Source organism: Oryzias latipes, chromosome 13, assembly GCF_053564925.1.
Source record: "Oryzias latipes strain Hd-rR chromosome 13, Olatipes_Hd-rR_3.1".
Lineage (NCBI taxonomy): Eukaryota > Metazoa > Chordata > Actinopteri > Beloniformes > Adrianichthyidae > Oryzias > Oryzias latipes.
In genome coordinates, this window is record NC_136249.1 from 18,591,234 (window position 1) to 18,603,513 (window position 12,280).

The 12,280-nt window shown below is 39.3% G+C and overlaps 1 long non-coding RNA gene across 1 annotated transcript; it reads right to left on the reverse strand.

The window, feature by feature from the left end:
• LOC105355439 (uncharacterized) lies at positions 1 to 9,581 on the reverse strand. The gene is made up of 5 exons (XR_909855.4): positions 9,255 to 9,581; positions 6,988 to 8,160; positions 4,828 to 4,898; positions 4,191 to 4,277; positions 1 to 1,761 (listed from the first exon to the last, which is right to left on the reverse strand). It is a non-coding gene; the product is annotated as an uncharacterized LOC105355439 (long non-coding RNA).
• Between the last annotated feature and the right edge of the window lie 2,699 nt (positions 9,582 to 12,280).

Sequence of the window (12,280 nt, forward strand, 5' to 3'; positions counted from 1 at the left end):
TTATTGCAGGTTTTATTGCAGATTTTATTACAGGAAAAAATAGAAGCATTATTTCACTGACTTTTGTCAGCTGTCATTTCAATGAAGGCATACAAGGTGGACATTTGTACACTTAGAAAAGCACATATAACATAAAAAGTCAGACATAATTTTGTAAAGTCTTTTTCCAAATGAAGTTGTTAAAGGTTTCTTTATTTTTAATTTTCTTGATTTTTTCACCTCCATCACTTTACTCTTTCACTCTAAGTACCAACATCAATGAAAGATAAAAGTATGTGTTGCATATTCAATAAGTGCATATATAATATAGGTTCAAAAAAGAACTTCAATCTGATAGATGGATCAGATGCATGCATACACACACACACACACACACACACACACACATTTAACAATGAGGTGATTTATATCATAACTTAAATATTGGTTCATTAGTTTTGAACAATCTGATTGGATCTACCACACTGTATGGTCAAGTCTTTCTACAAAATTCAAAGTGCTTCCACAAATTGGACTGGAATGATGATTTGATTATTTTTTGCTGCCATCACATGTGTGTCGACTGCTGAACTTCACCGATCCACTTGGTAAATGGCTTATACTTATATAGCGCTTTTCTATCTACAATGCCCAAAGCGCTTCATAGTCACAGACCTATTCACACAGTCACACACTGGTGGAGGCTCCACTGCTGAAGACTGGAGCCAACCTACCACCAGAGGCAAGGTGGGGTTCAGTGTCTTGCCCAAGGACACTTTGACACATGAGTGTGCAAGGCGGGAATTGAACCCGCAATCTTATGATCATGGGTCGACCGCCCTACCACGTCTCAATCCAAATGATTTTTTCCAAAATTTGTTTATTTCATTTAGAAACTATTTTCTCATGACTTAGTTTGATTTGATGAACAGCTAACCTCAGGTTGGGAAAATTGATGAATTGATTGATCCTTACACCCCTAATATATATACACAGATAAGCTACAGTGAGTTAGTGTGATGTCCTTGACTCCTGGCACAGCCAGAACTGGCTGTTCTTAGATATTTCTTCCATCTAAAACCTGTTGGATATTTTTAAATGAATATTTGAAAAATTGGGGATTTTAACAGATGTGCTTTTGTTAATCTCTAGAATTACAGGTGCATTTAGACTTACAGTCTTCTTGTTTACAGTTGGGTTGATTTGCTTTAGATATGATCTCCCATTTCTCAATAGCAATGGAGCTATGAACTTGAGAGTTGCAAAAGTAGAGGATGAAACATGAAATAGACCTTTACAAAGTTCCACTGCAGCTGGTCAAGATGATTGCATTAGAAAAACTCATGGATAAGTTTGAGCAAAGATAAATAGATGTGGATCACTGACTAAACAACAAAATATGGTTTAAAAATAGTACCACTTGTGCTTTTATTCCTTTATCACTGAAAAAAGAAAAGAGGCAGTAGTTTCCAGCTTCAGTCAGACAAATACTCTTAAGGATTCACTGTTTACCAAGAACAGCAACTTTGAAGACTAAATCCCTAAAAAGGGAAGGTGGCAGTGTGAGGACATTATAAAACACATTAGGTAACAGAGGTGTAGATATAGACAAAAATAACCACTAAAAGATTCAGAATGGTTCCAATGATTCCCAGCACAGCTAAGATACGCTCTTCTTGATCATTTGTAGAGTCATCATCTCCTGCGTGAGCACTGCAGACATAATGGCCGCTGGGGAACATGGTTACTATCACAGAACCCTACCCCCAAAAAGTCTGATGCCTGAAAGAGAAAAGGGACAGCAGTAGTATTAGGAAGGACAAAAGGAAAATTGATTAAAAAAAACAGCTGGGTATATGAGGCAAAAAGTAAAAGAGCAATTCAATAATTTATACATTAACTGTCTATGACGTACATGCACATTTTGTCCTGCATGAATGTGCAGTACATTCACACCAAACTTCATTTAAAACATATACTTTTCCCATTAAATTGGAAAAACTCAGACTAGTTTATATTCTAAAGTCATTTTTTCTGCTTGTCATTGGAAGGTGTACGAGAGACAACCATACACTCTAACCCTTGTGCTATCCTAGACACTTTAACATTGGGAGTTGGGTCATCTAGACCCCACAAGACAGTGCGCTAAACTTTTTTTCTTCAATGATATGTGATCTTCACTGTCCATGGATTACATGAAATCCTCTCCACCTTTATCCAGCTTTATCATGGTAGGGAGAACACGTCAATGTAAGGATCGGGTCATCTGGACCCCATAGGATAGCACGAGGGTTACAAGGCTATGCTGCCATTGCCAAGCTCCTGAAGGATTTGTGCCAACCTGAAGTTGTGATCACAAAATACCTTCTACCATATCAAAACAAGACCCAAAACTGTATTGTGGTGAACATTGCACTGCTTTTGACACTCCTGTTGACAAATTTAACACTGCCCCATTCCTTGGCTTTGCAAATCCTAACCACCCATAAACTCTGCACACCACAGCCACCACCACTGACCTTTGTGCTGCTCTTTACCAAAAGCAATTGGGAAAATTGGGTATCATAGCATATGCCAGCTGTGGTTTTTTTCAGCAAATGCAGACATCCACCCTATAAACTGGAGTTTTTTTAACCCAAAAATTGAGTGTTGTTAATTAGTTTCATTAATATTTATATAGCTCCACATATGTTGTAGTGACTGACTACAATCCCTTGGCAGATGTTTTAACAACTGCAACGTTAGACGCTACCGGTCATGGATGGCAATTTAAAAATGACAGAATTGTGTTTGCTTGTTCTGAAAAGTGCATGATGACTTGAGCTATCTCGGGATCAAGGGAATCCCTGACCACATTAGATCTCAGTTCTATTGGCCACTTGACTGCAGAGGTGGAAACCAGGATTAAAACTTGTAGTTGCTGTGTCTATGCAGCTCATTCAAGCAGAGCTTTTTGTCAATTAGTGAACAAAAAAAATACAGACTGCTTGAATTACTTTGCACCGTTTTTTAACCTTACACCTAAAGGTAGCAATACAAAGGACATTTTGAACTACCTAAATCAATTCACCAAGTTTTGCCCTGGCCATACGCCTACTGATCATAAAGCAAGAACCGCTGCTGTTGTGTCATGGCTTCCTGCGATATAGGCACATACATCAAGATCCTCATTTTGAGACGAAATTTATTTAAAAAGTTTGCGCAGTTGCTAGCCGTGTGAAAAGCCAGGACCACACACTGCATCCATGTTTGTAACTTTACCCTGACTGAGGCTTCAGTTTTTGCACTGTATGAACTCATGTAAAGTTGTTCTAGAAGACTGCCTGCTGACCCAGTTTTTGGCTAACTCGCCAATGATCGACCATCATTGTCACACTCCCAATACGTTTGGAACCTGTGTTCAACATCAAGCTATATTCACACCGGGCATGTGTTGCACGTTCAAGAACATGCTATATGTGGTTTCACGAGCGCAAATTTAGGCCGTGGAGTTCACGCCAGACCTGCACCGGACAAGCAGGGAGCGAAAGGGAGGAACTTTTTCTTCTTTTATTTTTCTACCATTTACTTTCACATGTCCATCACCAGTTGTAAGAGGCTTGGTGTGAAATGTCAAATTTTGCTCCAGGCTTTTTCTTTCACAGCTCTATTGTAAACTTTGAAATACTTAGTGTCCCAGAATTTCAGCTGGACAGAAAAAGAAAATTATTCATTTCTCCTCCATCATCATCTTTACAATGGTTGTCACTTCCGTGTTTTGAAAAGGATGCTATCCACATGTCACTTATCGATCCAGGTTTAGCTGTTTGGCGTTCCAGCAGTCAAAGGTTCAGCTTCTTGCATTCAGCATGGGTTTAGGACTTAGAAACTTGCGCAGCAACGCATGAATGCAAGAATTTTGAACGCAAAAGCCCAAGACGCGGGTTTACATAGACTTTTCATTGAAAGTAGTTGCTTAAATCCCAGCTGCCGCGGCCGGTGTGAACGTAGCTTTAGAAGAGAGTTACCACCTGTATTCCAGAAATGTAGGAATGTCAGCAGGAAAAAACACAACACACTTCCATCAATGTGTAAAATTATTATGTCTGTAAAAAGGAGATGAGTTCTATTCTGATGACTGGGAGCGAGATATTAACGTGATTGGTAAATGTGCTTGGGATCTCCCTGTTTACGCGGCATAGCTGGAGAAGGATGAATCTGTACATACTCACAGGTTGCATCGAGATTTCCTTTCTCTCCTGAGGGAGAACTGCAGATTACAGCAGTTTGCAGACATCAAACATGCACTCTGAGGCAACCTGGGGATGCAGAAGAGGAACCAGTTGAGTAGGAAGTGAAATGGATGTCCTTTAGCAGCCCTGACACCAGCAAGGTTCAGTGATGTAGGCTTTCTTCCCTGTTAACCTTCAACCATTCATCCTCTAAACCAGGGGTGTCAAACTCTAGGCCTCGAGGGCCAGCCTCCTGTTGGTTTTCCAAAAATCCTACCATATTTGATGCTAATTGCCGGAATCATGTGTGATTATCCAATAAGGAGCTTCAATGGCAGGTTGGAAGGCAAACGCCGCCTCTCGAGACCCGAATTCTGACATCTCTGTTCTAAACCTTCAGCCATTTTAACCCTTGTGCTATCTTAGATGACCCCACCCTTACTTTGACGTGTTCTCCCTACCATGACAAAGGTGGATAAAGGTGGAAAGATTTCATGTAATCCATGGACACCAGTGAAGATCACAAATCATTGAAGAAAAATTGTTCAGAGCACTGTCTAGTGGGTATAGATGACCCAACTCCCAATGTTAAAGTGCCTAGGATAGCACAAGGGTTAAGTCAGTACTTTATCTCTACCTGAAGAGTCCATGGCTGTGCCTAATCCTGTAGATTTTGCATCTTCCAATATAGATCTATTCCCTGAAAGCCTGTGGAGAAGGAGAAAGATTTGCCTTGAAGACTCACCTACGACTGGAGAAATGCACCAAACATAAATATATTTAAGGGAGAAAGACAGAGTAGAGGCATCCTTTCAAATTGATATAATCACATTCTTCTCGTATTTCTTTCAATAATTCTGATTGTTGCAGAAAATGCTTAATGCTGAATATTTGAATTAACAGTCTGATCATGTTTTTCTATTGTTTTCAAAAAGGAGGATACTGCAGGAGCCTAACTGACACCATGACTGGAATTAAAACAGTGAACATTTCACTAAACTGTCTGTTTCCTTTTGATAACAGACATTACTTTTTATGATCACTTTTGTGATTGAGTTGACTCTAGATTGCAAGTCTTTTTTCTTTTATGTATACAATCCTGTTAAATATACATGATAAAACTGTCAGATTAAAGATCTGGTCCCCCTTAAGGTGCTCAACACTGCATCAGTATTCAGAGGCAGTGAGTGAAGGACTTTTTCGTTTAATTTAAAAATGTAAACAAAAATACAGAAAAGATTGTTAAAGTAACGTCCAGCATTAAGGAGAATTATCAGCAATGAGATAGTTAACATATAATTATTGATGCTGTTGTTTTTTTTATGCTGTATAACCCTGCTAAACAGCACTCTACCTTTTTCAACTTTCACCAACTGGTTCTTAGCTCCACCTTTGCCCTCTTCATCTTCCTCACCACCAAAGTCATCCTCCGCACCACTGTTCTGTCTTGCTAAACCCACCCAAGCCACGATCTTTTTAAGAGTATGTGGCAGGCACAGGATGTCCTCCTCTTCTTGAAACATTGTGCATGCAGGTTGCTCCTACTATGATTCTCTTGTCATCTATATTATTTTAAAACATCCTTTACCTGAATCTATGAACCTTGCTTCTGTCTTTACATTTAAAGTTCCTACTTGAAGTCCAACACTCCTGCCTGAACTTTTCTCTCTCTGCCTATGAAAACACCTTCCTCCTCTCCTGTTTTGTACTCAAATTTCGGATGGATCCAGGATGAAAGTTTATTTTATTTTAGTTGCACGATTAATTGACCTTTGCATTTACCCTGCACGCAAAAGTACTAGATTGCGCCCCTTGTGGTTACATTAACTACATTTACTGTTTTATGTCCGGCTTTCTCACTACATTTTGCATGCAGACCAGATTTTTATAACCTTATGAAACTAACACTTTATTTGCTTTGGGTTTTTCACTTGCAACTTCTTCTTAGCTATAGGAAACAAAGTCATATAAATAAGTGCGTATAAAGTGTAAAAGTGCCATTTAACTCAAGCTTGGATCGATTAAACACTGCTGTCAGTGATTTCACAGACAGCCTTAGAAAAAAGGTCTCTGTGGAGATTTAGAGCAGTAAGACGTTTTGTTTACCAATTCTCTCAGATCCTCTCAGCTGATTTGCAGAGTGATAGTGTGAGGGAGCCAGATCCTTGTGACATTATAATATTCTGCAGCCGGATTACAAGCTCAGATGGCCAGCACTGAATTTAACCCCAGCACCCATCAAGCAACTGTCACGTGTCCTCCATCTTTGTGCATGTGTAGAGGACTGTGAGCTCATTTCAAGACTGTGACTTTACATTCATAGGAGCCAAACAAAAGTCAGTAACACACAAAAAAAAAATGTTTTTGGTCTTTTTTGGATCCAACAATTCCTTTGGAGGACATTTTTTAAAATTCGAAAAACTCTTTCTTTGACAAAATACACAGAAAAAACATTTGTTTTCACCTAAATGACAGTTTTCCTTCATGCCTAATTCATCATACACATAATGAATCCTCTAACAGTGACACTGTTACATTCTATTTTTACTTGGCTCCCAGGCTGGGAGCCACATGACCCACATATTGCTGTCATGGTTCCTCCATTAAAGAGTTTGGATCTGAGGGTGAAAGCGTAATGGGTCACAATACCTTCTCCACATCGCCTTATTATCTTATCACGTTACATAAGCTCCATCAAATCATTCTCCTGATCTGCTTAAGCCGTCTCATCTAAGCCTGATGAAAGATTTGCTCGCACACACTTGTGTAGGACACTAAAACAAAAATGTATACTCACCACACATTGCACCAGGGGGGCAGCCAAAGTCTTTGCTGCATTCTTTTTTCTTTTATCCAACCATGTTTTTTCTTCTGCTCCTTCATGCAAGTGTCTTTCACTTCTCTTTCTCGTGTTTCTCCTTCCTTCTCTTGTCTTCCACTGGTATTCAAGTCGAGTCCCGTCAATGGTGAGGAAAATCCAAGTCACACAGCACGCACAGACCTCGGGGTTACTGAAAGATATGCTCAGATACAGCTGTGTCTGCACTCACATTCACACAAGCTGCTGTGTGACAGCACTCGCTCCCTCATCCTTACACCAAACAAACACACACAGAGCTGGACTGTGCAACTGTGGAATCCAGTCATTTTAATTGGGGATATAGCAGCGCTAACTCAGTGTTTCAATGACATTCACAATTTGTCCAATCGTGGGTGAAAAAAACCGTAAGAGGGCATTTTTCTCTAGTACGGACGAATGTGCAAGCTCGGCTTGTCCTCTTTATGTCAATTTCTGTAATAAGATTGTCATCTGAGATGATAAAAAGCTGCACTCGATTCAGAACAAAAAAATGAAAGATTGGCCTCGGGTGTGTTGCTTCATCTGATCTGGAAGTGGTGTGAAGCTGCTGTCAGACTTAGCCAGGGCTGTCAGTCCAGTACTGTTTTTGTGATAAACATCAGCTCAATTTTATTCACTTCCTCCTTTTGACTTCCCTCTGTTGCCTGGCATGGAAACCATTACGAACCCACATCTGACTTATTCTTAAGCCTTGTCTTATTATGGGTGAACATCCACTTGTAAGCATTTGGTTATTGTACAATGAGGTTTTCCTGTTTCTTTAGAAAACACAGCACAAATTATTGTCCATCTGGTTTCTTCTAAGCTGGATGACGTATGATCATGTCTTTCCCAAGTGGCCTCTCAGCATCAGTGTTTAATTGGAGGTACTTGGTGTGTTTTTGTCACTTTTCCAGCAGTGTCTGCTGGATGTCCCTTGATTTGAAAATAGTAGTTTTTACTGTTCATCTTATCGCAGTTTGATCTCACGTTTTCCTTAAATGTGGACCCTTTTCCTTTTCATTTACATGACATCACTGGTCTGTTTTTGAAGGCTTCTTCTGTCTAGGCTTTTATGTGTGTCTGAGGTCAGTCCTCAACAAGCTTCTTCTTCCATCTGTTTGGTTATTCCTGTAAGAAGAGACAGTAAATCAGAGCTCCCTATTTAGGAGCTGAATCAACTATATGACCTTATTCAAGTGTGCCTAACAGCAATCCGTCACTCAACCTTCCCTCACCAGAATTGAATCATACTGAATGTTTAAGTTTTCAACCTCTTGGATCCCTTCTCCTAAAGCACTCTGATTCACTTTTCCTTCTCTCCTATGTTTGCCATGTTATGTCATTTTCTTGTCCTTCGCCTGCCTGATGAGAGCATCATTCTGTTTTACCTTCACACTTTCTGTTTCTGTCCCCATGCCTCTCTTCTTCTGTTTGCAGAATGCCTTGTATTTTAGCTGCTGTGCTCTGAGTCGTTCAGTTCCCTTTTGTTTTTAGTGGTCTTTTCTTCCAAAATCATGTCAGTGTTGGTTAGGATTATTTTTTATTTTCAAGCACCAGAAGGATTCCTTTGCACTCTGCTGAGACGAGCAGAAGTATAGCCTGTAGACAGAAAGTCAGGCAGAAAATCTAAAGAGTCACACTTTGTACCCGGTAGAGGGAGGACTTACGACTTTTTATTCTAGCTTCTGATAAATGACTAACTTTACATGGATACTCTTCTCACTAAACTCTTTTCATCACTCTCTACTGCAAATTTGCTCAGCTTTTCCCTGTTAACAAATGGGATCAGATCAACAAATGCTCACATGCGTTTCAAAATAAAAAAAAACAAGCCGAAAGAGATGAAGATTTAGAAAAGGATGGAAAAGCGAGTTGCCTTTAGGGACTGTGGAGGTGACAGCAGAGGAGATGCTAACTGAGTGAAGGAAGGGGACACAGAAGGGAGTTTGTGTGTGGATGTAATGGAAATATTTTGAGAATGATTAGAAGTAAAGCAAACATGGGAACTGAAAAGTAATGTAGTAATGTGAAGGGAGAAAGGAAGGAATGGAGAATGGATGGAGCATGAATTTTTTGTTAGGGGTTTGGCACGTTGACTACTCTACGACATCCTTCTTTTTGTCTTTCATGCTGCTGTCATGGAAGTAAAGATCCCCTCCTGCTCTCTGCTGACAAAACTGTTGCAGATGAAAAAGACATTTTTGCATTCTTTGATGTTTTACCTGTTTGGGAATCCTGACGAGCTCGCCCAGTCAAATCAGTCAAAGCTCTTTCCTGCTTAATTCTACCTTTCTCATCGCTCCCTGTCTTGCTGCTGGTGCCACACTTTGTGCTACCACAAAAAGGCAGCATCATACTTCCCTCCTCATCTCTCGCTCGACCCCTTTCCACCCACCACACTCGCTTTCTCTCTTACATTTGCCTTCCTCTGCCTAACGTTTCCCTCTTTCTCATATGTTCGCTCTTCCCCACTTCTTTTTCTTCTATCTTTCCACATATCCCTACCCCATGCTAGGTTTCTGCTCTCTCCATCACCATTTCTCCTCCCAGTCTCCCATTCTCCATCTTACATTTGGATTTTCCACCCCTCCCTCTCTGAGAGAATCTACCAGAATGCAGTAGTCTAAGGGGACATGTTAACACCACACATAATGCTACAACATAAATAATGCACTCGCAAAGTCATTCCTATCCTCACTGATGAAAGCACGTAGAAACACACACAGCCTACTCTCTGCACCTTTAGGCTGACAAAAAATGAAACATCTCTGTGTAAAAGAAACACCCATCAATGGTATTTGAATGCTTGCAAGCCTATAAGCAACATTCCAAAATTGATTTCCAAATGAATAATACTGAAATGATAGAGACAACATGAAACACATCTTTTCTGCATTTAATAAGGAAAACGTTTTGCATTCCAATGCATGTATGGAAAAGTCAGCAAAGTCATCATCTTTGTGCTTCAATGATTGCCTGAGTAGTCATCCCAATTTCAGGTTCAAGAATGCACAATAATATACACTTTCTTTGAATAATTTTAGTATACTTTTTTCAGCTTCACACATGTGTACAATATGTGCATAATGCATATTTACATATTTATACACTTCAACCATTCTTTGGAGGTGTGTTAGAGGACAAGATCACCCACCTATCTTCAGTTCCAGCAACAGCATTGCTTTGGCCCATGTGTCCCATGTTAACTGCTGTCTGGACACTGATCTATGACATATCTTTATGTATTTTAGGAAATTGATGTTTCACAGATGCCCATGGGGCTTCATGAGACTCCAGGACTCTGTCGAACAAGAACTGCAACAGTAACCCAGAACATTAACAAACGAAAAAAAACAAAAACACATTCAATGAAAAAAAAAATCATTGATAATATTAAAGCGAAATAATTTATTTTGGTGCATTTTTGGCAGTGTTCATTTGATACATTAGTAGAAATAATTTAGTCATTTACTATTTTAACCCTTGTGCTATCTAAGATGACCCCACCCTTACTTTGATGTGTTCTCCCTACTATGACAAAGGTGGATAAAGATGGAAAGATTTCATGTAATCCATGGACACCAGTGAAGATCACAAATCATTGAAGAAAAAAGGTTCAGAGCACTGTCTAGTGGGTCTAGATGACCCAACTCCCAATGTTAAAGTGCCTAGGATAGCACAAGGGTTACGTATTTTGCAGGAAAACAACCTTTTCTTCAGATATTCTTTTTAATTACAGATCAGTTATATATAGATATTAAGATTTATCTAGCAATAGTATAGAGGAACATTATCACATTTTTTTAAACCAGAGTAAAACTTCAGTCTATTTGATTCAATCACAATTCTTTAGGACTTGTCTTTCTTTTATTTTGCGGGTGCAATGAGCTTCTAAAACATACAACAAACAATAATAAATGTAGGGGAACAAAAAAGAGATTTTGGGCGATCACTTTTACATTCTGAACTTAACTGGTTTGTTTTCATGTCAATGATAGGCCATCTTTATTTTTTTATTTAGAAAATGTGAACAAAAGATTAATTCAAAACCCCATCCTGCCTTTTTAAGGTCAAGACTGTCTTAAATTGTTAAAATTGGACAATAATACCACCGCTAAGTCATCTGCTGGCAAAAACCACCCAAGCTTTAATGTAATTCATTATTGCCCTCAAGTCTCTCTGGAATGCATTGGCTCATTTTAATTGGCTCCTTCATTCACAGTAAAGAAGTTCTGACAAGAATGAGCTCAAGCTGAAAAAGGAGTCATATTTAAGATAATCACTCAAAGTTTAAAAAATGATTAGCCAGTGCATGGCTATTAAAAAAACAGAGGTTCATTAAAATGATTTGGTAATGTCCACAGATCCAGTGCTCATTTTCTTTGAAATCTTTTCACGTTAGTTACTTTATAATAGGTTTAACAGGTTAAACGGAATAAAGTAGTTATGGGAAGCTGATGTAAAAATTGTTTGTGGATAGTATCTACGATCAGCCTTTAACTTGTTATTTTTTCATTTATACCATTGCACTGGGCTTTGGTTTCACAATGAGGCTTTATTTGCAGATTCTGACCTCTGCAACTCTAAGATGAAAAATTTAAGGCAGTAATGCTCAGGTGTGCATGACTTTGGACATCTGTGATACTCCTTCCTGAGACAAAAGCATGCTCACTAACCTTGCCAAGGTAAATAAGATTTATACAAGCTCCCCCTGAGACTTAAGTCAGCACAGTAGAAAATACTGCAGACAGATGGGACAAGGAAGCCTCAGGCTTGTCTTGGTTGTAATTATGCAAATGAACTGCAAATGAAAATCAACTGCAAATGAAATCAACACACTACTACATGCTATGTCATTTTTCTGTTCCTACTGTTTATGTATAACTAAGTATTATTCTTTTATACTTTAACCCTTGAATAGGAAGAGCTGTCAATCAATTTCATCTTTTTAATCTAGATATATTGAATGATATTTAACTCCAAATTACTTGCAAAATAACGACATGAGCTGTCTAGGCAAATGTAAACACCCATTTTTACAGTTAATAATTTGCACATTGGGTGGAGGGGTCACGGTGAAACATCCGTGCTCATCTTTCACTGGTCCCCCCCCCCACAATTTTAACTTCCACTTTAGACACACACACTGCATGTTAGCAGCACACACACAGCAAATACCCACCACACACAGAGGGATCCCGGAGTGGGGGGGCTCTGTGGCTTGGCAGCGTTGGGGCCCCCCACACTG